We start from the raw sequence: 10,041 nt of genomic DNA, 5'->3' as shown, positions 1-10,041 counted from the left end.
TCGTCTTTGAATTTCTCAAAGGCTCTGACAACAGCTGCTAGTTCTGCAATCTGTGGAGATCCCTCCACTATTTGGATGCTAGGTGTGGGAACTCGGCGCACCTCTCCTGAGGGCCAGAGCTACCGAGAGAACCCTTGGGGAGCTCGGGAGCCTTGGGATGTTGCTAAAAGTACCTGGTGGCTCAACTTTGACCCTTTGAGAGATGTACCACCTATATGTGGGGATATAAGAATCACTGGTGTGTAAAAGATATAGAAATAGAACATTTATAGGTCAAAGTACAGTTTTTAAGATTTTGGTTCAGGGGGGTTGGAAAAACAAGATGGAGGGAGTTGGGGCCTGCCACATGGTTCTTCCTCCTTCTTCTTGTCTTCCATTTTCTGTGTGACGTAGGTATTTTTGATAGGTTTATAGTAAAGGTACACTTACTAATAAAAATGATAAGTATTGGAGACAAAAGATAAATATAGTTTACGTAGACTTTGTTATAAAAAGATGCGACCGCCCTGTGGGCAGTCAGAGTGCCTTTGGCTGCCTTGCTAGTCGGACCCCGGCTGGGCAGAAAGAAAATTTTTGTAGATAAGAAATAATAAACAACCTTGAAGACCGAACCTGAGAGTCCAGCCTTGTCTTTTGGAGCCCGGGAAGCAAGCCCATCTCACCCTTGTCTGGGCAGAGACAAATAACAGCGAGCCCGGACAGCTAGGTTCCCATTTTTGGGTCTTAGGTTCTTTCCATGTCATTACTGACTTGTGGGATGAAATTTGAAACTTGACCTGTGTAGCTACCTAGGGCAAACTGGAGATTTTCATTGGTCTGGAGCAAATGCTGCAGATCCCCAGAGGTCAGTGGCAAGTATATGCATGTGAACTCACACCCTGCAAGAGAGCAGAGGCAAGTTCTAGCTTTTTTTATCAGATGTGCCATGATTTCTTGGAAGGTAGTAACTGTCTGTGTAGGTTGGTTGCTGCTAAAGATCCATTCCAGTACTAGTAAAGGGTCTCAAAGCTGAATGTCCCTTTGGAAAATCAGTCCAGAGAGTCGAGGTGTTTTTGCAGAATGACCAACTGGAAAGGCAGCTGGGCTCAGAGCCATGGGCTTTGCATGAAGACAGGGCTTCTCTTGGACCTTGGTGATGGCATCTCGGGCTTCTGTTCTGAGAGTGCATGGAGAGTCCACGTTTTCCTTGCCACAAAGAAGGTTGAACAGGGGAGTAAGGTCCTCAGTTGTAAGTCCTAGCAGGACATGTACCCAGCTGATGGATGCGCACAGACTGTGTAAGTCTCTCAGGGTTTTTGGGTGGTCTTGGATGGCGAGCTGCTGGGGTACGATGGTCCTTTCCCGGATCTGGACTCCAAGGTAAGTCCATGGGTTGGTGTACTGTATTTTGTCCTCAAATCTGGCCTTTCTATGGTTTTGATGGTCTTTTGAACTGTTTTGTTCAAGTAAGGTTTTTCTGATGCACAGAGCAGGATATCATCCTTATAGTGGTGGATGATTGCATTTGGGAATAGGTGCCAAACGGGAGACAGGATGTGAGCAACACACCACGGGCATATTGTGGGACTGTTCTCTGGTCCTTGGGAAAGAAAACGCCAATGATCTCTTTTGAGTGGAGCCTCTCTTTTAAGAGAGGGAACAAAGAAAGCAAACTGTGGAGCATCCTGGGGGTGCAGTTGAATGCTGAAGAAACAGTCTTTAATACTGAGGTGCGTAGGGAAGTGGGGTGTCACCGTACGGGACCTTGGAGGTTCTGTTCAGGGAACTCTGAGGGTGGGCGTGTGGCTGCAAAGCCTGGGGATGGGGGCAAGGGAGAAGTGGGGTAGAGGAGGCGGTGGGATTGGCATGGGGTGCCCCTGCAACGGCGGGCAGTACGGGCTGCACGGTGCACTTTACTGGAGCTGGAGCAGGCTGGCAGGGATGGGGGTGGTTGTGACAGGGGTGGGGGCAGTGACAGCAGGGCTGGTGGGTGTCATGGACCCGATAGAAACCGGTCCAGTTACGCTGGGAGAGAGCGCTGGGGAAGCGTGCTCACAGGATACCGCGGGTTGCACAACCGGTGGAACGGAATTCGTGCTTGCCGTGTCCGAGAGGGGGGACGGGGAATAGGCGGACCAACTATCCCCATAGGGTGCAGAAAAAAATCTTGATTAGTTTGGAGGGTCTATATCCTGGTCCCACCTGTATCCCAAAAGGAGTCTAAAGTAATAGTGTGTGTGTGTGTAAGTGAAAGTGAGAAAGAATCCAGTTTATAAATTTTTTCAAGTTAGTTTTTGAGAGGTTGCCTTTAGAAGAAGAAATGTCGTTAGGAGATGGGAGCTCTAGGATTAGTGAATATAAGCCTCTTGTTCTGCAATCGATTTAATGTACTGGTTTTTGACCCCATCCCCATATTTCCCGATTCCTTGCCCGCAGAAAAAAGAGATAAAAAGGAAAAAAAAGAAAAAAAGGACTCAAGGTAAATGCACGCAATAAAGGCCATTTTAAAACTTGCATTTCTTCAGCCAGATGTGGGTCAAAGGCCTCCTGGTGGGGTGGTCTGCCTTGTCAGTCTCCTCAGACACTCGTCCAGATGTCAACTGTGAGGGCCAACTGATGGCCCTTCAGAAAATTTCTTCTAAAACAAAGGACTTTGCTTCAGGGTTTATTGACAAACCAAGGCAGAAACTTTTCACAATGAATTCTGCTCTTCTGAAGTGCCAGAGTTCCAGCATCCAACTGGGAATGCCAACCTAAAGCGTGCCTCACCTGGGTTTAAGGGTGTCCCTGGCTGGCAGTTGCAGGTCTGGATAGTGCAGTCCTGTTCACACAGCCTGCCTGGGCTCCCAGGCAGCTCCCAGCCCACAGGCAACCTTAGCAAGCTCAGCTCTTTAGTGAGATCAGCTCTTTAGAAATTATCAGCTCATTTGTGATTTCAGCTCTTTAGCATGCTAAGTACCTCAGGTGGACGCAGGAAGAGAGAGGAGAAAGCTGTATGAGTTTCCATAGGGATGTCTTTATTGAAGTCTCCGGTAAAGATTCTCAGGGAGAGATCTTCTGTCGAACTGGGCAAAAGTAGCTCTTTATATTGCGTACAGGAGTTTTAGAAATTGCCCAGCGGTGGAAGTAGACGGGAAAATGACCTTTAGTTTGAGAGAGAGATAAGCAAGGGTCTGAAAGCAGAAGAGGAGCTTCTTAGGTCCATTCATCGTGACTAGGCTTTTCTGTCTTAGGCTTCTGAATGCCAGAGAGGCATTGCAGGCCCTGTGCTGATATCCTGGTCTGTTGAAGCTTCCGGATAGTGGATGGTTGGAAGCAGGGGGGGACACGTATGAGAAGAAGGGGGGAAGCCGGTAACTGGTGAAATGCGTGGAAAAGAATGGCTGAAATGCAGTGGGCAGGATGCATAAAAGACAAAAGCAGGGTCCCCTGGCTTGGTGGGAGGCATGATATTAAGGGATTTTTAAAAGCTCAAAAGCACTTGATAGTGACCACGTTGAGAATCCTGATGTTAAAGTGATAGCGAAAATCGCCATTTAGCAGAAAATGGTGCTTGGAGGCGGCAGGGGACCATGGGTAGCGGGAGGTCTGTCGGCAGTGTCTCTCACTGAATGTGAAGAGTTTCCAGACCAGGGGCGTGGTGCTGAGGTTGTTCGCGGCACTGTTGGCAGTCAGAGACCGGCCGGAGCACGAGGTCCACTGCAGCTCCTCTGTGGGAGCCGGCCGTGGGATTGGGACGCCGCATGGGGGATGGTGCCTGGAGGCAGCGGGAGTGCTGCTGGCAGCGGCTTTGGCAGAGTGTGCAGGATTTCCAGGCTGGGCACCTGCATGGGCGGTAGTGAGCCAAGAGCATCTGGCGCGGTGGCTTTCAGCAGTTCTGACCCAGCTGAGGGTTACCACGGCCATCAGATGCACTGGAGCCCAGGGCCGCCGGTACCAAAGGCTGCGCTCATGGACCAAAGGAGTTTGAAGGCACAGGACCACCGGCACCGAGGGCCTTTGAACTCGGCACTGGGAGGATGGGGGCGTTAGAGCTCGGAGCTGCAGGTCTGTCAGTGCAGGCTGCTGGTGATGGGACACCCTCTTAGGTGCAGTCAGAGTAGTGAGCAGGCTCAGTTGTGTGCAAATCACAGCAGTCACCAGCCTGGCAGCCCTGCCGTGGGACCTTTAACCCATCCCCAAGCAGCAGGTCTCGCTGAATCCCGAAGCTGAGCGAGAGGCAGGACATGTGACAAATCGTTGTAATCGAGGCACCACAGCCGGTGGCGGCTCAGGACTGCTGGGGTGGGGGGAGGCAGCTGCGCCCCGCGGGGCTGGCCAGGGCATCCAGCTGCAGAAACTCCCCTGCGATATACATCAGCGTAGAGCCGCGCAGTCACGGGAGCAACATGTGAGGGGCTTAGCAGCTGCTTCCACTGAGATTCCGAGAACATGATTTGCTTTTACTTTCCAAGAGGAAGGCAAAGCTTCTTCTTTTTCTCCCTTTTTCCTTCTTCCTTTCTCTCTCCTTTTAACTAATGACAGAGACAAGTTCTGTCAAGAGAACTAGTAGTCATCTCAAAGCAGAGGTGTAAAAGGGGTAGAGAATACCATGACCTATTTATTTACTCTTTAGCAGCGCATTTCGTAGGGATTTCTTGTTCGCTGTCACATATTTAGATGTTTTACATCACTTGTCAGTTTTGTGTGCAGATCCAGTTGTAATTGATGTTGTGGGATGGGTTGGGATGCATCTGCTGACATGCCACAATCATTAGTGCGTTTGGGATGACTTCATTTGTGAACTTGCAAGGCTTCCAAGGAAAGCAGTTTCCGGGTGCCTAATAGAGACTTTGCACAGGAATGCTGTAGGCAGCGTGACATCTTAGTAGTATCAGAGCCAAACTGATTCTCTCTGTGAGGGCGGTTTGATGCCCTGCCTAATTCTGATAAATAGTTTGGGCAGTTAAAAGACCAGCTTGATGGGAATGTTTTGTGTTGTGTTTCTAAGTGCTGCTCATTAGATCAGAAATGCTCTTAAAATCTTACCTGGCAAGGGAGGAGAGATAGCTTCATGTTTGAGTGGCTGGAAGAAGGAGACTTAGAATTAGTTTTTTGTTAGCCTCTCCCGAGAGGATGCAACGAGTCTACTTGGCCTCGGAAGAGTGGAGGTACAAGGTAAGGCGTGTTGATGTGTGCCGTGAAAACATTGAAAGCTTGAGGGTTTAGCACCTCTTCATTTCAAAGCCTTCACTCCCTGCTAGGAAGTGCCTCCCTATTTTCATTGTTATGGCAGGAGAACAGAACAAGAAAAAGTGCTCCGTTTTGTGCCCTCCTGACATTGTAAGGTGAGAGATGGGGATGAGAGCCCAACACAGTCTTTCTTTACCCTTTCCTTTAAAACAACACTGTCTGATCCCACCCCAAATGCACAGAGGGTAAAATACTACCTAGAAGTGGCAGGGTGGTAACAAACACTAAATATCCTACTAGTCTCTTCCCAAAAGAGCTCTAGGGAGGGCTTTACACGTATGTGCCACTGTGTATCTTTGGGTACATGTGTACCAAAGTGTGTGAATCTGCACATGCAATACCTGTGTGTGCTGGTATGCACAGCTCTGAGTGCACACACAAGTACCAAAGTGTATGCATGTTGTGTGCATTATTATGTGCATGTGTGTTAAGTTTTCCTCTCAAGTATAACTATTAGTAGACATCCCTTTGTTTGTGAGCGTGCACAGGCTCTGCAAGTGTAAACATAGCTCTGTGTAAGATATATGTGTTGAGAACATTACCCATATTAGTGTACACAGATTTACATGCTTGTGTTAATGTATACAAGTTCTACGTACAAGCAAGTCTTGTGTTTGTGAGCATGTGCTGGTAGAGACTGTACCTAGGTGAGTGTCTCTGTGGCACTCGTGTGCTGGTGTGTGCAAGCAGAGCGTGCACAGCTCCGTGCGTGTGTACAAGTGTGTGCTGCTAACAGGTACCTCTCTATGCCAAGGCTCTATACATGTGTACAAATACCTGTGTGTGTCTACTAGCCCTGCACATTCCCTTACATGGTGACATAGGTTGAGCACGCCCAGGAACACGGCTCTGGGTGCACAGCTCTGTGCGTTCGGCTGCTGTCTCACCTGAGAAAACAGATGTGTGTGTTTGTGTGTGTCAGTGTGTATGTATCACCACTGAGCTCTGCTGACCAGAGGAGCCCCCAACTCCCTGTGTGCAATATGTAGAGTTCAACTTAGTTTATGACAGACATACGAAGCAACCCATTCAAACTGTTGCTATTTACATTCTCACATTGTGCCTTAATTTTGTTGTAGACTTGTGCCTTGGTTTGGAAAGACAGGTGCCTGCTAAAGGAGACAGGAGCCTCCCCTGAAATGGAGAATGCAAACCCTCCCCACCCCTCCAAATTGCTATGAATTTTAAAAAAGGGGCTCTCAGGCAAAAATATGGGAGCAGGAAAAAACAGTTCTTTATTAGGGAAGGGGAAAAAAAATAAGAGGATAAAATGATGCAATACACTAGAACAACACCGTCAGAGTCAGCGCTCAACCTGACACCCTGTGGGTCAGGGTGTTGGTAGCAGTCCAGTTGGAAAAGATCTGCAGTCCTCCTGGAGTGTCAGGCGTGGTTCTGTTGGAGCAGGGGAGTCCTGTAGGAAAGGGGTGTATTCTTCCTCCACAGATCCGTCGAAGTAGAAGCAGCTGCTGTTCCTCTAGGGAGTCCAGTGGAGAAGAGCCGTGTTGGTGTGTCAGAATCTTCCAGGTTATATTTGGGTAGGAAAGCTTGGCTCCTCCCTCTAGGTGGAGCATCTCACAACGGGATGTTATAGATCAGTCATGTGGTGACATTCAATAGCTTCTTATCAGCAGATGTTCTCTGCTGAGGGACCTTGATTATGATCACTCAGGAAGAGAGATAAGGAGAATTGCCTACTTGACACCAGACAACTGCTAAACAGATGGCAATAGAATACATCTTGCCTTGCAATCTGGAACATTATCCACCCCTTATTCTATTTCTATCGGCATCACAAAGAAACTTTACACACAGTTCTCACTTAAGACTAGGTTTCCCTGTTGTACACAACAGCTTTCTCTAGCTCTCTGCATTACTCACCAAGTGTAACCAGGTCTTTGAGAAAAAACTCTTCCACGGATGGGTTTGTCTTTGCCTGAGGTGGGAGTAATCTAAACAGTCTTTCCTAAATACTTTTCATGCGTACAAGAGGGACTTTATCTACAGTGTGCAGGGGTTCAGACTGGGCAGGACCAGCTCCATTGATGGACCCTCTAGTGTTGTCCATCCAGGTGGCCTTTGCTAAGTTCATTTCCCAATTTCTAAAAGTCCCCCCTCCACGTGCCTTCAGGGTAGTCTGGAGTAGTCCATTGCACCATTCAACTTTCCCGGCAGCTGGTACATGATAGGGGATATGGTATATCCATTCAATAGCATGTTCCCTGGCCCAGGTGTTGATAAGGCCATTCTTGAAATGGGTCCCATTGTCTGACTCAATTCTCTCAGGGGTTCCATGTCACCACAGGACTTGCTTTTCAAGGCTCAGGATGGTGTTCCAGGTGGTGGCATGAGGCACAGGGTAGGTCTCCAACCATCCCGTGGTGGCTTCCACCATGGTCAGCACGTAGCGCTTGCCTTGGCGTGTCTGGGGCAGTGCGATGTAGTCGATCTGCCAGGCCTCCCCATACCTGTATTTGGACCATCGCCCACCGTACCACAGGGGCTTCACTTGCTTGGCCTGCTTGATGGCAGCACACATCTCACAGTCATGGATAACCTGAGAAATACTGTCTTTGGTTAAATCCACCCCTCGGCCTCGTGCCTACTTATAGGTGGCATCTCTGCCTTGATGACTTGAGGCATCATGGGCCCATCAAGCTAGAAACAATTCTTCCGTATGTTGCCAATCTAAGTCTATCTTTGACACCTCTATTTTTGCTGCCTGATCTACCTGTTTGTTGTTTCGGTGTTCTTCATTAGCTTGACTTTCTGGGACGTGGGCATCTACGTGGCCCACTTTCACGGGTAGCTTTCCTAACTGAGTGGCAATGTCTTTCTATTCATCAGCAGCGCAGATTGGTTTTCTCCTATACTGCCAGTTGGCCTTTTTCCACCTTTCCAGCCAGCCCCACAGAGCATTGGCTGCCATCCAGGAATCAGTATAAAGGTAGAGCTTTGGCCATTTTTCTCTTTCAGCAATGTTCAGGGCCAGCTGAACAGCTGTGAGTTCAGCAAGTTGACTTGATCTCTTTTCTCTTTCAGTAGCTTGAGCAACTTGCGTGGGGCTCCATACGGCTGCTTTCCACTTCCGGTTCATCCCTACGATGCGACAGGAACCATCAGTGAAAAGAGCGTAGCGTGTTTCCTCTGCTGGGAGATGGTTGTACGGTGGAGCTTCTTTGGCACGTGTCAATTGCTCTTGTTCCTCTTCATTAGCAAGACTAAAGTCTTCACCTTCCGGCCAGTTTGCAATTATCTCTAATATCTCAGGGCGACTCAGGTTTCCAATACGGGCGCACTGTGTGATCAGAGCAATCCATTTACTCCATGTAGTGTCAGGGGCATGGTGGGTGGTGGGAGCCTTTCCTTTGAACATCCACCCCAGTACCAGTAGTCGGGGTGCCAGGAGGAGTTGTGTTTCCGTGACAATCACCTCTGAGGCGGCTTGAACTCCTTCGTAGGCAGCCAAGATTTCCTTTTCTGTGGGAGTGTAGTTGGTTTCGGACCCTCTGTAGCTTCGACTCTAAAATCCCAGTGGTCGGCCTCGGGTCTCCCCCGGCACCTTTTTGCCAAAGGCTCTAAGACAAGCCATGGTTCTTGGCTGCAGAGTAGAGCACGTTCTTCACCTCTGGTCTCGTCCTGACTGGGCCAAGGGCTACTGCATGAGCAATTTCCTGCTTGATCTGGGCAAAAGCTTGTTGTTGGTCAGGGCTCCAGTGGAACTTGTTCTTCTTGCAGGTGACCAGGTAAAGGGGGCTCACTATCTGACTATACTCGGGAATGTGCAAGTTTTAAAAGCCTATGGCACCCAGGAAAGCTTGTGTTTCTTTCTTGCTAGTTGGTGGAGAGATCGCGGTGATCTTGTTGATGACCTCAGTGGGAATCTGACGTCGTCCATCTTGCCACTTTACTCCCAGGAACTGGATCTCTCAGGCAGGTTCCTTGACTTTGCTCTTCTTGATGGCACAACCGGCTTCTAGCAGAATCTGGATGATTTTCTTTCCTTTCTGAAATACTTCTACTGCCATGTTCCCCCACACAATGACGTCATCAATGTATTGCAGATGTTCTGGAGCCTCACCCTTTTCCAGAGCAGTCTGGATCAGTCCATGGCAAATGGTGGGGCTGTGCTTCCACCCCTGGTGCAGTCAGTTCCAGGTGTACTGCACGCCCCTCCAGGTGAAAGCAAACTGAGGCCTGCATTCTGCTGCCAGGGGAATGGAGAAAAACACGTTAGTGATGTCAACAGTGGCGTACCATTTTGCTGCCTTGGACTCCAGCTCGTATTGGAGTTCCAGCATGTCCGGCACAGCAGCGCTCAGTGGTGGAGTCACTTCATTCAAGCCACGATAGTCCACAGTCAATCTCCATTCTTTGTCAGACTTGTGCACAGGCCAGATGGGACTGTTGAAGGGTGAGTGGGTCTTGCTGACCACCCCTTGGCTCTTCAGCTCACGGATCATTTTGTGGATGGGGATCATGGCGTCTCGATCTGATACTGCCGGCTGTGCACCGCTGAGGTGGCAATTGGCACTCGTTGCTCTTCCACATTCAGGAGACCTACTGCAGATGGGTTTTCTGACAGTCCAGGCAAGGTGTTCAACTGCTTAATGTTTTCTGCCTCCACCGCAGCTATGCCAAAAGCCCATATGAGTCTTTTTGGGTCTTTGTAATAGCCATTCTGGAGAAAGTCTATGCCTAGAATACATGGGGCCTCTGGGCAAGTCACAATAGGATGTTTCTTTCAGTCTTTTTTTTTTTTTTTAGAAGCCAGGTTGTATAAGCTTCAGGTCCCCGTCGTACAATGTCTTTGTGCAGATTACGGAGACT

This window comes from Fringilla coelebs (assembly GCF_963513975.1).
Source record: "Fringilla coelebs genome assembly, chromosome: Z".
Taxonomy (NCBI): domain Eukaryota; kingdom Metazoa; phylum Chordata; class Aves; order Passeriformes; family Fringillidae; genus Fringilla; species Fringilla coelebs.
Note: the sequence above shows the minus strand (reverse complement) of the source record.